Source organism: Taudactylus pleione, unplaced genomic scaffold (genome assembly GCF_031769625.1).
Source record: "Taudactylus pleione unplaced genomic scaffold, aTauple2 ptg000393l, whole genome shotgun sequence".
NCBI classification, from domain to species: Eukaryota; Metazoa; Chordata; class Amphibia; order Anura; family Myobatrachidae; genus Taudactylus; species Taudactylus pleione.
Genome location: NW_028284794.1, coordinates 13443342 through 13465129, shown reverse-complemented (window position 1 = coordinate 13465129; position 21788 = coordinate 13443342). Strand labels below are relative to the sequence as shown.

The following is a 21788-nucleotide window of genomic DNA, read 5'->3' as shown; positions in this document are numbered from 1 at the left end:
AACCATATAGGAAAATGGGAAGGAGTCCAATTTCCTGATGGAACTATTACGGTCCACTTAGATCTTCAGAGCACGGACCACATCCAAAGAGGTCTCACCTGCTGAGAGGTCTAGTGATTTGAAATGCCGGAACCACAATTTCCTCATTAAGGTGGAAACTAGAGACCACCTTGGGAAGGAAGCTGGGGCGCGTTCGAAGAACAGCCTGTCTGAATGAAAGATTAGAAATGGGGAGCGACAGGAAAGTGCCCCTAAATCCAATACCCAACGGGCAGATGCTATAGCCAGAAGAAAGTCTTTGCAGTGAGCCTTTTGATATCTATGGCATCCAGGGGTTTCGAATGGAGGTTCCTGAAGTGCATGGAGAACCACTGACAAATCCCACAGAGCCACATGAGGGACAAAGGGAGGTTGTATACGTAGAACATCTTCCAGGAAGGTGTGAACATCCGGTAGAGGAGCAATTCTGCGCTGTAATAAGATGGACAGAGTAGAGACGTGCACTTTCAGAGAGGCTAGGCGGAGTCCGAGATCCAATCTAGCTTAGACAAGGATTCTAGAAACCCTAAAATCCTGAGGTTCATAGTTTCTAGTAGCACAACACTGGTAATCTGTATGCCACACATGGTGATAAATCCTGGCAGAGGCCAGTTTCTACTTCAGGGTCCATAGGGGGTCCACAGGGTTGACCTTGGGGTATAGCTGGATCTGGATCCACGGGCACCACGCAGTTAAAGCTTTGCTGCTCCCAGGATGCACTTGGGTCCGTCCTCCTCTATACCCCGCCCCGGCCACAGGCACCTCAGTTTTAGTTGGTGCCCGGCCGGAGTCGGGTCACCCTGTCGCAGTGGGGCTGCAGGAGCAGCCCCTAAGCTTTATTTTAAAAGAGAAATTTTTTATTTTTTTCTTCTTTTTTTACACTTTTAGAGCGGCAGCATCAGACTGTCCTTTAGGACGTCCACGCTGCCGCTCCTTCTCCCCGCTGGCGCCGCGACGCCAGTACAGCTCTGGGGATCGCGGCGGGACCCCAGAGCCTGTACTAGCCGGGCTCTGGGGACTCCCTTGACTGCTGCCGGACGCGACGGGGATCAGGTAAGCCGCGGGTCGCCGCGTGCGGCGGCCCGCGGATACTTCAATGCAGTCAGGAGCCTCCGGTCTCTGGGGACAGACCGGAGGCGCTAGCGGCGGCGGCGGGCTCCCCCTCAATTGAGGAATACCCCGCGTGTCCGCTAGACCACCAGGGTATCAGGCTGGTAGCGGGACCGGCAACCCGGGGGTTAATTGCTAGCCAGGGGAGGCAGCCTTCCCTGTCTAGCGGCTCCTCCCCTCAGCTCAGCGCGCCTTTCAACTAGGAGTCTGGCGTCGCTGAGCTGCTCTTATCTCTCGGCCACTCCTCCTCTGAGGTCTCCGGCGGCCATCTTTACTGGCACATCGCAGACTCCCAGGCGGTATCAAGTGGACCGGTCCCCCTGTGTACCTCTCCCCTGCTAAAGGACAGTGTACACAGCGCTATAGCCCTCCCAGACACTGAATCTGGGCGGTTGATTGTAGCGGAAGGTGCAGTGAGTATAACTTTTCTGCATTGTATGTGACTATTGCTAGTGCTGCCTGTCTGTGACTTATTCTCCTTACTGTCAGCTTATAACTATCCCTTTCCTTCTCCTACGGCCCGGCAGGTGTGTGGGGGAAGGGCGTTTTTCTGAGCCTCACATATATAAAACACGTATTTGTGGGGTCAGTCACATACTGTTGTGTGCTACACAGTACCATATCTGGGCTGTTGTTTCGCATACTGGTGAGTGCGCGGGTGTTAAAACCGTAATTCCTCTGGTGATACCTATTTCTTGTGTATTTACGGTATCATGTCGGATGAGGAGACTGAGCGCTCTGTGGCTCCTGTGCTATTTTCCTGCAGACGCTGTGCTGCTGGAGTTGATGGGGAGGACTTATCTCAGGATGGTCTGTGCGGGCGGTGCCAGCTGGTACCGGGCCCCTCCAACCCCCCTGTATCACAGGACCCTCCTTGGGCGATGTTTTCACAGGTGCTGGCGTCTATTGCGGACCGGTTATCGGTCCCATCAGCGGTCCCTTCTAGGGCGTTACCGCAGCCCACCATCCCCCATTCCCCGAGGGTTCCACAAATGTTGCGGTCTTCCCCCGGGGCCCAGACTGTGGGTCCTTACTCGGGACTGCCTGTGTATGTGCAGTCTTCCCCAGGGACGTGTCAGTCTGTAGTGCCTTTGCAGAGTGTTGCTCCGACGGCTCCTCCGCCTTGGGTGGATGTTCTATCCAGCTCCGTACAGAGTCTGGCGGCTTCATCCTCGGCGTTTCAGTCTATGTTGCAAGGTGATGTGCCACCAAGGGTGTCTAAACGTCCGGTTGTGAGTTCACTAGCTGCGCAGTTGTCGGACTCGGAAGTGTCCTCAGATGATGGAGAAATCCATGAGGACTCTGACTCTGATGTCATGGGGCAGGAGGTGGAAGCTAAGTCCTCCATTAATGTTCCAGCCTTAGTTAGGGCGGTGCGGGCTATCCTACATGTTGAGGATGATGCGCCGGCTCCTAGGTCGAAGTTTCCTAATTTTAAAAAGGCCAAGGTGACCTCAACTGTGTTCCCCCTGTCTGATCAATTATCGGATCATATGGCGGCGGCCTGGCAATTACCTAGTAAGAGGTTCCATCCACAGAAGAGGTTGGCGGCGAACTATCCTTTTCCTGAAGCTCATTGCAGGAAATGGGAAACTCCGCCGGCGGTGGATTCCCACGTTACCCGCTTGATCAAAAGCGCGACGTTGCCATTGCCGTCTATCTCCTCTTTGAAGGATCCCACGGACAGGAAGGTGGAGACTTGTTTAAAGTCCATTTATTCTCTTTCCGGGGCGGTGGCTCGCCCGTCCATGGCTATCTCCTGGGTGGCTAAAGCCATTGAGGCATGGGCCAATGCCTTGGAGGATACCTTTCCTGATGAGGCTCCGGATATCCAGAGAGCGTTAGTGGGACAGATGCGGGATGCAGCTTCCTATATTGGGGAAGCGTCTTTGGATGCCAGCCTGCTCACTTCTAGGGTGTCGGCTGCAGCGGTATCTGCTCGGCGCTCCCTGTGGCTGAGGTCCTGGAGGGCTGATGCAGATTCAAAAAAGGGTCTGGAGGCCTTGCCTTTTAATGGTGATTTACTATTTGGTCCGGATTTGGACAGAATAGTGGATACTTTGGCTAAGTCCAAGTCGGCTTTTCTCCCTTCGGCCTCTGCGCCGGCTAAAGTGAGGAGCTCTGCCTTTCGGTCCTTTCGGGTTCAGGGTAAGGCCAAGGGCCAGTCCTTCCCGAGACATTCGGCGACCAAGGCCGCACCCAAGCCCAAGAAGCAGGCATGGAGTGCTCGGCGCCCTTCTTCCAAGCAGGAGGATAAGCCTGCTGCCTGATGGGACGGGCCTCTCTCTGGGGGACCCCAGAGTGGGAGGCCGACTTCTCCAATTCGCCCAGTGTTGGCACAATACCACCACGGATGCCTGGGTTCGAGAAGTAGTCTCTCAGGGGTACGCCCTGTCTTTTCGGTTCAGGCCGCCCCACCAGTTTTTTTGTACGAGTCCTTCTCTGGACAAGACCAAAGCTGGTCAGATTCAGGTAGCTATAGAATCCTTGCTACAAGCAGGGGTCATTGTTCCCGTTCCGCAGTCTCAGCGCGGGACGGGGTACTATTCTACTCTGTTTCTGGTACAGAAACCCAATGGTTCTCATCGCCCTATCCTGAATTTGAAGTCTCTGAACAGATACCTCAGAGTTCCCAGGTTCAGGATGGAAACGTTACGTTCCATCATTCTGGCGATGGAACCCGGGGATTATATGGTCTCCCTCGATATCCAGGACGCCTATCTCCATGTGCCCATAGCACCGGCACATCAGCGGTATCTGAGGTTTGCTATCCTGAACCATCACTACCAATTTCGGGCGTTGCCTTTTGGCCTTTCCACGGCTCCGAGGGTGTTCACCAAGGTGATGGCGGTTATGGCTGCCCACCTTCGGGGTCAGGGTCTACGTCTGTTGCCGTACCTGGACGATCTTCTGCTGCTGGCGAGCTCCCCGGAGGTGCTTCTTCGACATCTCCACCTGACCATTGCTTGTCTTCAAGCACACGGGTGGTTGATAAACTGGAAGAAGTCCTCCCTGATTCCATCACAGCGGATGGTTCATTTGGGAGCCCTGCTGGATTCTCGTCAGCAGCGGATTTTCCTGACTCCAGAGAAGGTCTCCTCCCTGCAGCTGCGGATACACAGTTGCCTGAGCAGTTGCCGCCTGTCGGTCCATTCAGCTATGAGAGTTCTGGGGTCCATGGTGTCGACATTCGACATGGTGGAATTTGCCCAGTTCCATTCCCGGCCCCTGCAGGGGCTGATTCTATCGGAATGGAACGGGTTACCTCACCGGATCCGCTCTCAGATGCTGGTGTTGTCCGCGGAGGTTCGGCAGTCTTTGGCTTGGTGGCTTCAGACGGTGCATCTGGTCGAGGGGCGCCCCTTTTGGATCCCGGACTGGGTCCTGCTCACGACGGATGCCAGTCTTCGGGGTTGGGGGGCAGTGACCGGCTCATTATCGCTTCAGGGTCGTTGGTCCGCGGAAGAAGCACTTCTCCCCATCAACATCCTGGAACTGCGGGCTGTGTACAGGGCCCTGCAGTCGTCCGGCCCCGCTCTTCACGGAAGGGCGGTTCAGGTGCAGTCCGACAACGCCACCACGGTGGCGTACATCAACCACCAAGGGGGAACTCGCAGTCGGGCAGCAATGTCGGAGGTGTCTCGCATTCTTGCTTGGGCGGAGTGTCACGTTCCAGCGATCTCGGCAGTCTTCATTCCCGGAGTCCTCAATTGGGAGGCGGACTTCCTCAGCCGTCACGATGTGCATCCCGGGGAATGGTCGCTTCACCCAGAGGTGTTTCAGCTACTCGTGGACAGGTGGGGGCTGCCGGAGCTGGACTTGATGGCCTCCCGTCACAATCACAAGTTGCCCGTTTACGGGTCAAGGACAAGAGACGCAGGCGCCTGTCTGGTAGACGCTCTGTCGGTGAAATGGACGTTTCACCTGGCGTATCTGTTTCCTCCGATATCCTTACTTCCTCGTGTTCTGCGGAAATTCAAGCAGGACGGCGGCACGCTCGTGCTGGTGGCTCCGGCGTGGCCCAGACGTCCTTGGTACTCCGATCTGAGGTGCCTCTCCATCGACGCTCCGTACCTTCTTCCTCAGCGTCGGGACCTGTTGTCTCAGGGGCCCTGCCTTTACCCGGATCTGGGTCGGCTGTCTTTGACGGCGTGGCTCTTGAGACAGCCGTCTTGAGGTCTAGGGGTTTCTCCAGTTCAGTGATTGGTACCATGCTTAGGGCACGCAAGCCTGCCTCCGCGCGGATTTACCACAGGGTGTGGCGCACTTATTTTCAGTGGTGTGAATCCAGAAACTATGATCCGCAGGTGTTCCGGGTTTCCAGAATCTTGGAATTTCTTCAATCGGGTTTGGACCTCGGCTTACGCCTGGCCTCTCTGAAGGTTCATGTGTCTGCTTTGTCCGTGTGGTTTCAGCGACGGATTGCTATACTGCCAGATGTTTACACCTTTTTCCAAGGTGTTCTCAGGATCCAGCCTCCCTTCGTGCCTCCGGTGGCTCCGTGGGACTTGACGGTGGTACTGAGGGTCTTGCAGGGTCCTCCTTTTGAGCCGCTTGAGTCGGTGGAGCTCAAGTGGCTGACGTTTAAGACCATTTTTCTCCTGGCAATTGCTTCGGCCAGGAGGGTTTCAGAATTGGGGGCGCTTTCCTGTCGCCCTCCTTTTCTGATTTTTCACCAGGACAGGGCAGTGCTCCGCACGCGTCCTGAGTTTTTGCCCAAAGTGGTTTCAAAGTTCCACATTAATCAGGAACTTGTTGTGCCAGCTTTTCAGTCACCTGATCTTTCGGCTGGTGAGGCTTCCTTGGATGTGGTCCGGGCACTTAGAATCTATGTGGACCGGACTGCTTCGGTTAGGAAGTCGGATTCTTTGTTTGTCCTCTTTGGTTTTCACAAGAGGGGTTGGCCTGCCAACAAGCAAACGATAGCCCGTTGGCTTCGTTAAGTTATTTGTGAGGCTTATGCGCAGGAGGGTTTACCTGTGCCAGCCTCTGTTAAGGCTCATTCCACTCGTTCTGTGGGTCCCTCTTGGGCTGCTAGACGTGGCGCCTCCGCTGTTCAGCTGTGTAAGGCGGCTACTTGGTCTTCAATTCAGACGTTTTTGAGGTTTTATGCGTTTGACACCTTCGCCTCTCAGGATGCATCCTTTGGGCGCCGGGTACTCCTTTCAGCACAGGAGCGTCCCCGCCCTTAGTTGAACTGCTTTGGGACATCCCCAAGGTCAACCCTGTGAACCCCCTATGGACCCTGAAGTAGAAAACAAGAGATATGGTAAGAACTTACCTTTGTTATCTCTGTTTCTACGAAGTCCATAGGGTCCACAGGGCGCCCGCCCTGACGCACCTGGCTTCAAATGGGCTGTGTGGCTGGTCACCGGTTTTCCGTCTCCCATTTCTGTGAGTATGGTTTCTTGTGTGTTCCAGTCTTCCTTCTCTCTGTTTAGTCTCCTCCTCCGGCCTTAGCTGCTTACCAACTGAGGTGCCTGTGGCCGGGGCGGGGTATAGAGGAGGACGGACCCAAGTGCATCCTGGGAGCAGCAAAGCTTTAACTGCGTGGTGCCCGTGGATCCAGATCCAGCTATACCCCAAGGTCAACCCTGTGGACCCTATGGACTTCGTAGAAACAGAGATAACAAAGGTAAGTTCTTACCATATCTCTTGTTTTACGCGCTCTGAGCATGGTCTGGACCACAGAGCTAGAAAACCCTATAGACCTTAGGAGGGATGTCTGAAGAGCCAAGCCGTTAAAGACAGATAGGCCAGGTCCTGATGGAGACAGGGACCCTGAGACAATAGGCCTGGTCGAAGTGGAAGTTGGAGAGGAACGTCTATGGAGAGACTTTGAAAATCGGAGCTACCAACAGGGCCATGCCCCCACTCTTGCTTGAACTTCTGAAGAATCCGAGGCAGAAGGGAGACTGGAGGAAAGAGGAACGCCAAATGGAAGGTTCACCTCACAGATAAGGTGTCATCGAAGGCTGCGTCTGGGTTCCTCATCCTGCCTTCGTACACTGGAAGCTTGTGGTTGTGACGTGAGGCCATGAGGTCCACGTCTGGTAGACCCCATTTGTCCACCTGGAGCTGAAAGACTTCTGGATTGTGAGACAACTCCCTGCATGCACTGAGGAAATCAGCCTCCCAATTGAGTATCCCCGTGATGAACACTGCAGAGATGGCTGGGAGATGGTGTTCGGCCCATGTGAGAATGCGGGACACTTCTGCCATTGCTGACCGACTTCAAGTTCCTCCTTGGTGATAGAGGTAGGCCACTGCCGTGGCGTTGTCTGACTGGTACTTGTAATGGCCTGCCTTGAAGAATATCCTGACCCAGAGTGAGGGCTTTGTAAATGGCTTGGAGTTCCAGGACGTTGATTGGTAAGATCGCCTCGGCTGGAGTCTAGCGTCTTGGGAAGGAGTGCTGGCTGGTCATTGCGCTTCACCCAAGGAGGCTTGCGTCCGTGGTGAGGAGTGCCCAGTCCGGGATCCAAAAGGGGCAACCCTTGTTTAGGTGGGATGTCTGTAGCCACCAGGATAGGGACAGGCGAACCCTCGGAGAGAGGCCCATCGTCTGGGATTTGAGCAGATAGGGCAGCCCATTCCACCTGTAGAGGATCAGGTGTTGTAGGGGCCTTGAGTGAAACTGATCAAACTCGACCGTGTCGAAGGCAGACACCATGGATCCCAAGGTCTGCATGCAGAGTGAATTGACACTCGGCGACTGGAGTTGTCTGCTGTCAGGAAGATTCTCTGAGCCTGAGAATCCAGGAAGGCTCCCATATGTACCATTCTTTCTACTTCAGGGTCCATAGGGTATCCACTGGATACCTTGGGGTATAGGTGTGACGTCAGTCGCAGGGCACCAAAGAGTTAAGCTTTCAGCCTCCCAGGATGCACTAGGTCCCCCTCCTATACCCCGCCCCCGGGCCAAGGCACCTCAGTTTAGTTTGGTGCCCACCCGGCGTCGGGTGCACCTGTCGGAGTGGGGGCTAGAAGAGCCCCTGAAGCTTTCTTCAGTGCAGCTGTGGCTGCACATCTGGATGTACAGCATGGACAGTCAGTCCTGACGTCCATGCTGTCTTCCCTACACCCCCGCCGGTACCAGAACGCCGGTACCGATCCGGGGATGCTGGTGAGCATCTGGGGTCACAGCTAGCGGTGACCCCAGATGTTCCGGACCATGGCCGGATCCAAGGGGGACAAAGGTAAGCAGCGGGGTCCCGCGGTGGGTCCCCGCTGGTCACATGGTCCTAAGTCCCCAGGCAGGGGGCTCCCTGGGGACTGGCTGCAGCGTGGAGCCAGGCGACCAACCTGCGCTTTCCACTACCCCCTGGACAGCGGACCGCAGCAGAGCGGTAGCGCTGCGGCGTCCCAGGGGTTAAATGCATGCCAGGGGAGCGCGCCTTCCCTGTCTCACAGCCGGCGCCTCCCCCGCTGCACACAGCCCTCTCTGCACTGTGCTGACTGGTCCTGTGGCAGCGCTCCTCCCCCAGGCCAGCTTCTCTCTGCTCCTCAGCGGCCATCTTCTCTGCAACGCATGGTGAACGCTGCTGGAAGTCTTGAAGGAAGCATCGTGGTCTGGGTCCCCCCGCATACCTCTCCTCCGCTGTGGCTCAGGTCTGTGTATGCAGCGCTGTGTCCTACCAGGCCCTGTGTCTGTGTAGTTGAGTGATCAGCGCTGTTAGTGCAGGAATTGTTATTTCTCTGCATTGTATGTGACTGTGCTAGCGCTGCCTGTAACTTTTCTTCTCTAAACTGTCAGCTTTATTACTGTCCCTGTTCTTTCTGCTAAAGCCCTTGCGGTGCGGTGCTGCAGGGTGGTCTCTCGCCTATTTAATACTTAATTGGTGAGAGAGGTCACATACGTGGTGCCATCATGTCTGAAAGTGATTTTCCCCTCCGGCTACAGTGTACCACGTGCAAAGTACCATTAGCGGAGGGGGAGGGTAGCGCGGAGGGCCTTTGCCGGCAGTGTTTGTTATTGGCGCGGCCTATTACGGTTACAGCACCGGTACAGGAGCCGCCCTGGGCTTGTTTCGCTCAGGCGTTAACAGCTTCAGTGGGCCAGTTAGCTCCGCAGCCCGCGTTTACTCCGATGGGTTTGTCCCAGCAGTCTGTGGTGTCGTCACCCATGCAGGGGTTCCCACGACAATTGGTGGTACCCCACAGTCTCCCTATTTCCCCGCTCCCGGGTTCTCAGGAGCCAGCGTGGGTTAACTCCCTGACGAGTTCTGTACAGCACTTGTCGGATGTGTTGCAAGGGGAGTCTGTGATGCGGCCTCATAAAAGGCCGGTGGCGTCTCTGTCCGCTCCTTATGAGGATGACGAAGGGACGTCTGATGATGGGGAGATTCTGGATCCTTACGATCAGGAACCTCTCCATACTAAGGACGCTGATGCTAAGTCCAAAGTATATATTCCTGGACTTATTCGGGCAGTCCGCACAGCCTTGGTGATTGAGGACGAAGTTCCCCCAGCGGCTAAATCTAAGTATGCCTTTTTCAAAGATGTGAAGGGCGATGCCACAGTCTTTCCTCTTTCGGGTCAGTTGGTGGACCATTTAGAGGAGGCGTGGAAACAACCTGGCAAAAGATACCAGCCGCAGAGACGCCTGGCGGTGGCTTATCCGTTCGCGGATAATTATTTTGCTAAGTGGGAATCCCCTCCACAGGTGGATTCTCACGTGACCCGTCTTGACCGTAGTGCCACATTGCCGATGCCATCCATGTCCTCCCTTAAGGATGCTACGGACCGCAAGGTAGAAATCTGCCTGAAGTCCGCTTATTCCCTTGCAGGGGGGGCAGCACGGCCGGCTATGGCCATTTGCTGGGTTGCCAGAGCGATGGAGCGCTGGGCGGATTCATTAGAGGCTTCTTTTGAATCCGACTGTCCGGCCGAACAGGCGGAGTTGATTGGCAATCTCCGTGATTCGGCCACCTACATCAACGAGGAGGCTCTAGACATTAGTACTCTGGTGTCTAGAATTTCTTCAGCAGCGGTAGCTGCTCGTCGCACCTTGTGGCTGCGATCCTGGAAGGCGGACGCAGATTCCAAGAAAGGTCTGGAAGTGTTGCCGTTTACCGGAGAAGTTCTCTTCGGTCCGGATCTGGATAAGATTGTGGCCACGCTGGCGGCAGCCAAATCTGCTTGTCTCCCGTCGGCCGCTGCTCCTTCTGGTTCTGGACCATCGTCCTTTCGGTCATCTAGGGCCCAGGGCAGGCCCAAACCACAGTCGTTTCCTCGACAGGCTGGCCCTAAGAAATCGGTCAAGCCCCGGAAACAGGCATGGAGTACCAGACGTCCGGCCCCCAAGCCAGATGACAAGCCTGCGGCCTGACGGTCCGGGTCTCCCCTTGGGGGATCCCAGGGTGGGAGGCCGCCTGCTGCAGTTCTCCCGGTGTTGGTCGTTCACTACGACAGACACTTGGGTTCTGGAGGTGGTCTCCCACGGGTACGCCCTCTCCTTCCGGCACAGACCCCCGGCTCGATTCTTCACCACGGGTCTACCATCAGACCGGAACAAGGCTACGGAGCTGCGGAAGGTATTGCACACTATGCTCCAGGCTGGAGTTATAGTGCCTGTTCCATTCTCCCAGAGGGGCCAGGGTTTCTATTCAAATCTATTTTTGGTACAGAAACCCAATGGGTCATATCGTCCGATTCTCAACCTCAAAGCACTCAACAAGTCTTTGCGGGTCCCGAAGTTTTGGATGGAGAACCTACGGTCCATCATTCTGGCGCTGGAACCGGGGGACTATATGGTGTCATTGGACATACAGGACGCTTACCTGCATGTCCCTATTCTTTTGCGCCATCAAGAGTTCCTTCGGTTTGCAATCCGCAGCGACCACTTCCAGTTTCGGGCGTTACCTTTTGGCCTGGCGACAGCACCACGTGTTTTCACCAAGGTGATGGCGGTCATGGCGGCTTCTCTGCGGCTGCAAGGAGTCCGCATGTTGCCGTACTTGGACGACCTGTTATTGGTGGCAGGATTTCCAGAGCTCCTGTTACACCACTTGGACCTGACCATTGCACTGCTGCAACGGCACGGCTGGCTAATCAACTGGCAGAAGTCCACTCTAATCCCGTCTCGGAGGATTCTGCATCTTGGAGCCTTATTGGACTCGGGACAGCAAAGGATCTTCGTGACGGAGGACAAGATCTCTGCTTTACAGTCAAGGGTGCGCAGTTGTCTGCACAGCCGCCGGGTGTCCTTACACTCGGCGATGAGGTTACTGGGCTCCATAGTGTCGGTGTTCGACATTCTGGAATACGCCCAGTTTCACTCCAGACCTCTGCAGCACCTGATCCTGTCCAAGTGGAACGGGCTGCCTCAGTCTCTGAAGTTCCAGACGATTGTGCTCACCCCGGAGGTTCGCCTGTCCCTTGCGTGGTGGTTAAAGACTACCCACCTCAACAAGGGACGTCCGTTCTGGGTTCCAAATTGGGTCCTGTTGACAACGGACGCCAGTCTTCGGGGCTGGGGAGCAGTTTCGGGTCCACACTTGTTCCAGGGCAGGTGGACGCCGACAGGAGCGGAGCTTCCAATAAATATCTTGGAACTCCGTGCGGTCTTCAATGCTCTCCTGCAGGCACAGCGGTTTCTCCAGGGTCACCCGGTGCAGGTCCAGTCGGACAATGCTACCACCGTGGCCTACATAAACAGGCAGTCGGGCGGCTCTCGTAGAGGTCTCTCGGATCCTGGTTTGGGCGGAGCGCAATCTTCCGGCCATATCAGCGGTCTTCATCCCGGGAGTGCTAAATTGGGAGGCGGACTTTCTAAGTCGCCAGGACGTTCATCCAGGGGAATGGTCCCTTCTGTCTCAGGGTCCTTGTCTTCACCCGGACCTGACTCGGCTGTCTTTGACGGCGTGGCTGTTGAGACGGCCATGCTGAGGTCCCGGGGGTTTTCCAGCTCTGTGGTGCGTACCATGTTACGAGCTCGGAAACCGTCTTCCGCGAGGATATACCATCGCGTGTGGCATACGTTCTTCCAGTGGTGTCGACCGAGAGGTTATGCACCGCGGGAGTTTCGTCTGTCTCGGATTCTCGCCATCCTGCAAGCGGGACTAGATCATGGGCTTCGCCTTGCTTCTTTGAAGGTACAGGTTTCGGCCCTATCTGTCTGGTTTCACCGCAGGATTGCTACAATCCCGGATGTGCGCACCTTTATGCAAGGTGTTCTCCGTATTCAGCCGCCCTTTGTTCCACCTGTGGCGCCTTGGGATTTGGCTGTGGTCCTGAGGGCTCTCCAAGGACCGCCGTTTGAACCACTGGGCTCAGTGGATATTAAATGGCTAACAGCTAAGACTGTTTTCCTTCTGGCCATTGCTTCGGCCAGACGTGTTTCTGAGTTAGGGGCTCTTTCTTGTAGACCCCCTTTCTTGGTTTTTCATGGGAACAGGGCAGTGCTCCGCACTCGGCCCGAGTTTCTTCCCAAAGTTGTTTCCCAGTTTCATGTTAACGAGGAAATAGTTGTTCCGGCCTTTAACTCACCGGGTCTTTCCGTGGGTGAGGCCTCTTTGGATGTTGTGCGGGCCTTAAGGACTTATGTTGACCGCACTTCTTCGTTTAGGAAGTCGGACGCTTTGTTTGTCCTCTATGGCTTCCGTAAAAAGGGTTGGCCTGCTTCAAAGCAAACTTTGGCAGCCTGGATCCGTATGGCTATTTCTGAAGCTTATCTTCATGAAGGCCTACCGGTCCCTCCTTCTCTGAAGGCTCATTCCACTAGGTCTGTGGGTCCTTCGTGGGCAGCTCGACGTGGTGCCTCGGCAGTTCAGATCTGCAAGGCTGCTACGTGGTCTTCTGTCCATACCTTCGTGAGGTATTACGGGTTTGACACCTTCGCCTCTCAGGATGCTTCCTTCGGGCGGCAGATTCTCCTTTCTGCACAGGAGCGTCCCCACCCTTAAAGGATACTGCTTTGGGACATCCCCAAGGTATCCTGTGGATACCCTATGGACCCTGAAGTAGAAAATATGAGATATGTAAGAACTTACCCTTGTTATCTCTATTTCTACGAAGTCCATAGGGTTCCACAGGACTCCCGCCCTGTCGCACCTGTGCTGCAGATGGGCTTTGATCTGGTCACCGGTTTTCCGTCTCCCTCTGGTGAGAATGTGATTCTTGTATGTGTCCAGATCTTTGTTCTCTCTCTTCCTTCTCCTCCGGCCTATGGCTTGGTAACTAACTGAGGTGCCTTGGCCCGGGGGCGGGGTATAGGAGGGGGACCTAGTGCATCCTGGGAGGCTGAAAGCTTAACTCTTTGGTGCCCTGCGACTGACGTCACACCTATACCCCAAGGTATCCTGTGGAACCCTATGGACTTCGTAGAAATAGAGATAACAAGGGTAAGTTCTTACCATATCTCATATTTTCTACTTCAGGGTCCATAGGGGGTCCACAGGGTTGACCTTGGGGTATAGCTGGATCTGGATCCATGGGCACCACGCAGTTAAAGCTTTAGCTGCTCCCAGGATGCACTTGGGTCCGTCCTCCTCTACCCCGGCCACAGCACCTCAGTTTGAGTTTGTGCCCGGCCGGAGTCTGGTCACCTGCGCAGGGGGGCTGCAGGAGCAGCCCCCAAAAGCTTTCTATTTTTATTTAAAAAAAAAAAAAAAGAGCCTGTTAGATTTTTATTTTAAAACAGAGGCTCTAGTGTGGCAGCGACGGGCTGTCTATGCAGACGCCCACGCTGCCGCTCTCCTTCCCCGCTGGCGCCGCGACGCCAGTACTGCACTGGGGATCGCGGCGGGAGGCCAGAGTCCGTACTAGCCGGACTCTGGGTCCCTCCCTGGACTGCTGCCGGAATCGCCGGGGACAAGGTAAGCCGCGAGTCGCCGATTAGCGGCGGCTCGCTGGTTTTGCCTGCAAATGCAGTCCTTTGCCCCCGGTCCTAGGGGACAGACCGGGGGCCGCTAGCGGTGGCGGCGGGCTCCCCCTCTGAGGAGGAATAACCCGTGGGACCACTAGACCACCAGGGATATATGGCAAGCGGGATGCCGGCAAGCCCTGGGGTTAATATGCTAGCCAGGGGAGGAAGCCTTCCCTGTCAGCGGCTCCTCCCCTCAGCTCAGCGCGCCTTTCAGCACGGAGTCTGGCGTCGCTGAGCTGCAGATTCCTCGGCCACTCCTCCTCTGAGGTCTCCAGCGGCCATTTTCTCACAGTGGCAGCGCAGATCTTCAGGGAGCACGCGGACCGGTCCCCCTGTGTACCTCTCCCCTGATTAAGGACAGCGTACACAGCACTATAGCCCTCCCAGACACTGAATCTGGGCAGGTTGATTGTAGTGTAAAGGTGCAGTGAGTATATCTTCCTGCATGGTATGTGACTTTTGCTAGTTCTGCCTGTCTGTGCTTATTTTCCGCTTACTGTCAGCTTATACCTATCCCTTTACTTCTCCTACAGGCCCTACAGGTGTGTGGGGGAGGGGCGTTTCTACTGACCTCACTTATATAGATCACGTATTTATGAGGTCCGTCACATGCAGTTGTGTGCTACACAGTGCCGTATTGTGGGCTGTTGTTTAGCACACCGGTGAGTGCGTTTTCTTCTGCCCTGTTGCCAGATATATTTTTTGACTATATAATATATTCTGTCATGTCAGACGAGGAGGTTGAGCGCTCAGTGGCTCCGGTGTTGGCCTCCTGCGGACGCTGTTCTGCAGGAGTAGATAGGGAGGATTTGTCACAGGAGGGCCTGTGTAGTCGATGCCAGGTGGCTCCTGGCCCATCCAGACCTTCTCTGGCGCAGGAACCACCGTGGGCGATGTTTTCTCAAGTGCTGGTGTCTATTGCGGACCGTCTGTCGGTCCCGACTGCTCTCCCTACTAGGGCGTTGCCCCAGCCGACCATCCCCCATTCCCCGGGTGTCCCGCAGTTATTGCGGAGTCCTCCTGGGTCTCAGTCGGTGGGTCCCTATGCGGGGTTGCCTATGTATATACAGGCTTCCCCTGTGCCGCAGCAGCCTGTGGTACCTTTTCAGGCCCCTATGGCGGCTCCTCCACCCTGGGTGGATGTGCTCTCCAACTCCGTGCAAAATTTGGCGGCCGCTTCCTCGGCTTTTCAGTCAATGTTGCAGACTGACATGCATTCTAGGATTTCAAAACGCCCACTCATGACACGGGCTGCTCAGGTATCGGACTCAGAGGGTTCCTCAGATGATGGGGAGGTCCCTGATGACACTGACTCGGACGCCTCGGTCCAGGAAATGGGTACCAAGTCGTCCATTAATGTGCGAGCACTAGTTAGGGCGGTGCGAGCTATTCTTCTTAAGTTCCTAAGTCGAAGTTTCCTAGTTTCAAAAAAACTAAGGTGGCTTCTGCGGTGTTTCCCCTGTCGGATCAGTTGACGGATCATATGGCGGTAGCTTGGCAGGCGCCCAGTAAGAGATTCCTTCCTCAGAAGCGGTTGGCTTCTAATTACCCCTTCCCTGAGGCACATTGTAAAAAATGGGAAACTCCACCGGCGGTGGATTCCCATGTCACCCGTTTAACTCGGGGCGCCACCTTACCATTACCGTCGATATCCTCGCTGAAGGATCCCACGGACAGGAAAGTTGAGACTTGCTTAAAGTCTATTTACTCCCTCTCCGGGGCAGTGGCCCGACCGTCCATGGCCATCTCCTGGGTGGCCAAGGCCATTGAGGGGTGGGCCAATGCATTGGAAGATACCTTCCCGGACGACGCTCCGGATGTCCAGCGGGCGTTGTTGGGACAAATGAGGGACGCTGCTTCTTACATTGGAGAAGCTTCTTTAGATGCTAGTCTGCTGACCTCGCGGGTATCGGCTGCAGCGGTGTCTGCCCGCCGATCCTTATGGTTGCGGTCCTGGAGAGCGGACTCTGACTCAAAGAAAGGTCTGGAGGCCTTACCTTTCAATGGGGAATTACTATTTGGTCCGGACTTGGACAAAATAGTGGACACCCTGGCTAAATCCAAGTCGGCCTTCCTCCCTTCGGCGGCACTGCCTGCTAAGGTTCGGAGTTCGGCTTTTCGTTCCTTTCGGGTTCAGGGTAAGGCGAAAGGTCAGTCCTTCCCGAGACAGTCTGCGAGTAAGACTGCCTCTAAACCCAAGAAGCAAGCCTGGAGTGCTCGGCGCCCTTCTTCCAAGCAGGAAGATAAACCTGCGGCCTGATGGGACGGGCCTCCCTCTGGGGGACCTCAGAGTGGGAGGCCGACTTCTTCTATTTGCCCAGTGCTGGCACAATACCACCACGGAGGCCTGGGTTCGAGAAGTGGTCTCCCAGGGGTACGCCCTGTCTTTTCGGCACAGACCACCCCACCAGTTTTTCTGCACAAGTCCTTCTCAGGACAAGACCAAGGCGTTGCAGGTTCAGGAGGCTATAGAGTCCTTGCTGAAAGCAGGGGTCATTGTTCCCGTTCCTCTATCACAACGAGGGACGGGGTATTATTCGTCTCTGTTTCTGGTGCAGAAACCCAATGGTTCTCATCGCCCTATCCTCAACTTGAAGTCTCTGAACAAATTCCTCAGAGTTCCCAAGTTCAGGATGGAAACGTTACGTTCCATCATTCTGGCGATGGAACCGGGGGATTACATGGTGTCCCTGGATATCCAGGACGCCTACCTCCATGTTCCGATAGCATCTTCACACCAGCGGTATCTGAGGTTTGCTATCCTTCAACACCACTATCAGTTCCGGGCGCTACCCTTTGGTCTCTCCACGGCACCGAGGGTGTTCACGAAGATTATGGCGGTCATGGCCGCACATCTTCGGAACCAGAATGTACGGCTGCTGCCGTATCTGGACGACCTCCTGTTGCTGGCGAGCTCCCCGGAGGTACTGCTTCAACATCTCCACCTGACGATCGCTTGCCTGCAAGCACACGGGTGGTTGATAAATTGGAAAAAGTCCTCCCTGATTCCATCACAGCGGATGGTTCATTTGGGAGCCCTGCTGGATTCGGGTCAGCAAAGGATCTTCCTGACTCCGGAGAAGGTCGCCTCCCTACAGCTGCGGATACGCAGTTGCCTGAGCCGTTGCCGCCTGTCGGTCCATTCGGCTATGAGAGTTCTGGGGTCCATGGTGTCGACATTCGACATGGTGGAATTTGCCCAGTTCCATTCCCGGCCCCTGCAGGGGGTGATTCTATCAGAATGGAACGGGTTACCTCACCGGATCCGCTCTCAGGTGCTGGTGTTGTCTCCGGACGTTCGGCTATCTTTGGCTTGGTGGCTTCAGACAGCTCATCTGGTCGAGGGGCGCCCATTTTGGATCCCGGACTGGGTCCTGCTCACGACGGATGCCAGTCTCCGGGGTTGGGGGGCAGTGACCGGCTCTTTGTCGCTTCAGGGTCGTTGGTCAGCGGAAGAAGCACTTCTCCCCATCAACATCCTGGAACTGCGGGCAGTATACAGGGCCCTGCAGTCGTCCGGCCCCGCTCTTCACGGAAGGGCGGTACAGGTGCAGTCCGACAACGCCACCACGGTGGCGTATATCAACCACCAAGGCGGAACTCGCAGTCAGGCAGCGATGTCGGAGGTGTCTCGTATCCTGACTTGGGCGGAGGGTCACATTCCAGCGATCTCGGCGGTCTTCATCCCCGGAGTCCTCAATTGGGAGGCGGACTTCCTCAGCCGTCACGACGTGCATCTCTGGGAATGGTCGCTTCACCCAGAGGTGTTTCAGCTACTCGTGGACAGATGGGGACTGCCGGAGCTGGACTTGATGGCCTCCCGTCACAATCACAAGTTGCCCGTTTACGGGTCAAGGACAAGAGACGCAGGTGCAAGTCTGGTGGACGCTTCACCTGGCGTATCTGTTGCCTCCGATATCCCTGCTTCCTCGGGTTCTGCGGAAATTCAAGCAGGACGGCGGCATGCTCGTGCTGGTAGCTCCGGCGTGGCCCAGACGTCCTTGGTACTCCGATTTCAGGAGCCTCTCCATCGACGCCCCGTACTTTCTTCCTCAGCGTCGGGACCTGTTGTCTCAGGGGCCCTGCCTTTACCCGGATCTGGGTCAGCTGTCTTTGACGGCGTGGCTCTTGAGACAGCCGTCTTGAGGTCTCGGGGCTTCTCCAGTTCGGTTATTGGTACCATGCTCAGGGCACGCAAGCCTGCTTCAGCACGGATTTATCACAGAGTGTGGCACACTTACTTTCAGTGGTGTGAGTCCAGACATTATGATCCTCGGGTGTTCCGAGTTTCTAGGATCTTGGAATTTCTTCAGTCAGGATTGGATCTCGGCTTACGCCTTGCATCTCTGAAGGTTCATGTGTCCGCCTTGTCCGTGTGGTTTCAACGGCGGATTGCAATACTACCAGACGTTCACACCTTTTTCCAAGGTGTTCTCAGGATCCAGCCTCCCTTTGTGCCTCCTGTGGCTCCTTGGGACTTGGCGGTGGTGCTACGGGTCCTGCAGGGTCCTCCGTTTGAGCCTCTTGAGGCGGTGGAGCTCAAGTGGCTGACATTTAAGACGGTTTTTCTCCTGGCAATTGCTTCGGCCAGGAGGGTGTCTGAATTGGGGGCGCTTTCCTGTCGCCCTCCTTTCCTGATTTTTCACCAGGACAGAGCGGTGCTCCGCACTCGTCCTGAGTTTTTGCCCAAAGTGGTCTCGAAGTTCCATATTAATCAGGAACTTGTTGTGCCAGCTTTTCAGTCCCCTGATCTTTCAGCTGGTGAGACTTCCTTAGATGTGGTCCGGGCGCTTAGAATTTATGTAGACCGGACGGCTTCGGTTAGGAAGTCTGATTCCTTGTTTATCCTCTTTGGTTTTCACAAGAGGGGTTGGCCTGCCAACAAACAAACGTTAGCCCGTTGGCTTCGTTCCGTTATTTGTGAGGCTTATGCACAGGAGGGCTTACCTGTGCCAGCCTCTGTTAAGGCTCATTCCACTCGTTCTGTGGGTCCCTCTTGGGCTGCTAGACGTGGCGCTTCTGCTGTTCAGCTGTGTAAGGCGGCCACTTGGTCTTCAATTCAAACGTTTTTGAGGTTCTATGCGTTTGACACCTTTGCCTCTCAGGATGCATCCTTTGGGCGCCGGGTACTCCTTTCAGCACAGGAGCGTCCCCGCCCTTAGTTGTACTGCTTTGGGACATCCCCAAGGTCAACCCTGTGGACCCCCTATGGACCCTGAAGTAGAAAACAAGAGATATGGTAAGAACTTACCTTTGTTATCTCTGTTTCTACGAAGTCCATAGGGTCCACAGGGCGCCCGCCCTGACGCACCTGGCTTCAAATGGGCTGTGTGGCTGGTCACCGGTTTTCCGTTTCCCATTTCTGTGAGTATGGTTTCTTGTGTGTTCCAGTCTTCCTTCTCTCTGTTTAGTCTCCTCCTCCGGCCTGGGCTGCTTACCAACTGAGGTGCTGTGGCCGGGGTATAGAGGAGGACAGACCCAAGTGCATCCTGGGAGCAGCTAAAGCTTTAACTGCGTGGTGCCCATGGATCCAGATCCAGCTATACCCCAAGGTCAACCCTGTGGACCCTATGGACTTCGTAGAAACAGAGATAACAAAGGTAAGTTCTTACCATATCTCTTGTTTTGAGAATGGGTCAGGGAAGACTGCATTTCTAATGTGAGATATGTAGGAGAGCTGTTCCCTAGAAGCAACAGAGGGAAATGTATCTTCTAGAGCCTCTGTCCAGAGTGAGAGAGGTCTGCGTCTTCTGCCTCCCGAGATGATAAATCAGAATCTGATAGCTGGGTGGACTGGGAAGATAACACAGCACGCTTAGTAGGTTTACTAGGTAAGGGGCTCTCTTTCTGCAGCATTTGTTAAAAGGCTGTAGGGGTAGCCAGACCCTGCCCTGATGTACGTCTACCCATGGGGGAGGCAAAGGATTCGCAGGGAACACTGCTGTGGCCATCCCATAGGGGGAGCTACCGCATGGACCGCTAGGTGGTCCGCAATTTTTGTGAACACCTGTGGAAAAAGTAACCCAGGGTGGGTTCTGAGGAGAGGACACCCGGGGCTGATGGGCCAGGTGCCGTATAACAAGATGCACGTAGACCATCTTGAATTAGATCCTCTGAAGCTAAGCTTGCTAAACAGGACTTACAAGACACCAGATTGAAAGCAGCAGGCTGCTTGTTATTCTTCCCTTTGCTAGACATAGCTGCAAGGATAATGTAGCACACAATCTGGAACATGAGCAACAGATATATGTACAATATGGCACAGTGCAGTGAGCAACACAGATATACAGTATGTGATGGCCCTCACAAATACAGGTAGATGTGAGGTACAGTGAACCCCCTATACCTCAGTATTCCAGGGTTATAATGAAAGAAAGGGGAAGGTATAAGCTGACAGCAGCACTAGCACAAGTCACATGCAATGCAGAGTATACAATATAACTGCAGGGGGCACTAAATTCAACTACACAGACCGCAGTGGCTGGTAGGCTATAGCGCTGTATAACCTGACTCCTGGGAGAGTTATACAGGGAGACCGGACCCAGCGTTCCCGGAGACCTGATGCAGAAAATGGCTGCCGTGAGTCTCTGAGGAGGGTGAGGGAGGAGCAGCTCAGGGGTGGCAAGACCGCAGTATAATGGCGCCCTGAGCTGGGGGAGGGGCTGCAGGGAGAGAGGGCCCTCTCCCCTATGCTGACCTCAACCATCGGCTCTCTGGCCTTAGCTGTCCCCTGAGCCAGTATAGGTTATACCCTGGTGGTCTAGTCGAGTCCTGGACGAACAGGCGTCCACATCAGCACCTCCGGTCTGCCTCTTGAGACCGGAGGAAAGACTGCGCATAGATGCGTGGACCCGCCTTACCTGTCCCCTTGAGTCCCGGCTGCAGTCTGGGGTCCGAGGAGTCCTGCTAGCTAGGTCCCCCCGAAAGCCCCGCCGAGGCTAGCGCCACGGACAGGTGATGGAGCAGCAGTGCAGACGTCCAGAGGACTGTCTAGCGCTGCCGCTCTGTAGTATAAAAATTAAGTAAAGCCTGGGCTGCTTAATAGCAGCCCCACTGTCTAACGGTGATTCAGCTCCTGCCGGGCACCAACGAAACTGAGTTGCCCTCAGGCTGTGGGTGGGGTAGAGGGGAAAGGACCGGAGCATCCTGGGATAGAAAAAGCTTTGCTGTTGGTTTACGGTCCTCCAAGTACCACCTACAACCCATTGTCCCCCTGTGGAGCCCTATGGACCCTGGAGAGGAGAAAAGAGAGGACAAGACGGCAGGTCCAGTTTAATCACATCATTTTTAACTGAAGATTGTGCTCTCTGAATCCGTATGAAATTACAATGTAGTACATGACGTACAGTACTAACGTATATAATGTGACACAATTTGGATGCGATGCAGTGTATACGGAATTGGTATTAAATACTGCCGGCCGCACGACAGGAGCAGAGTGCGACGCAGCGGAAGCCCGACAGCGCTAGAAATCCCGATCGTGGATAGGTAAGTATCCTCTAACCTAACCCCCCTAACCCTCCGTAGGGGTGCCTAACCCTAACTTCCCCCCAAGTGCCTAACCCTAACCACCCCCTTCCCCACTGCCTAAACCTAAGTCCCCCGGGGGGCTGCCTAACCCTCCCTTCCACTAGCCTAACCCTCCCGGGGGGGGGGGGGATGCCTAACAATAAGTCCCCCCCGGGAGCCCTAAACCTAACCCTCCCCCAAACCCCCCCCCCCCCCCCGCGGCTGTCCGCTCGCGGCGCCTGGCATCGTGATGCCGGGCACC

General features: G+C 55.3%; 1 protein-coding gene across 1 annotated transcript in view; it reads left to right on the top strand.

Annotated features, from left to right (window-relative positions):
• The window catches only part of PELP1 (proline, glutamate and leucine rich protein 1), a 45556-nt gene that overhangs the window by 15942 nt on the left and 7826 nt on the right, over positions 1 to 21788 (top strand). The window lies entirely within an intron of this gene.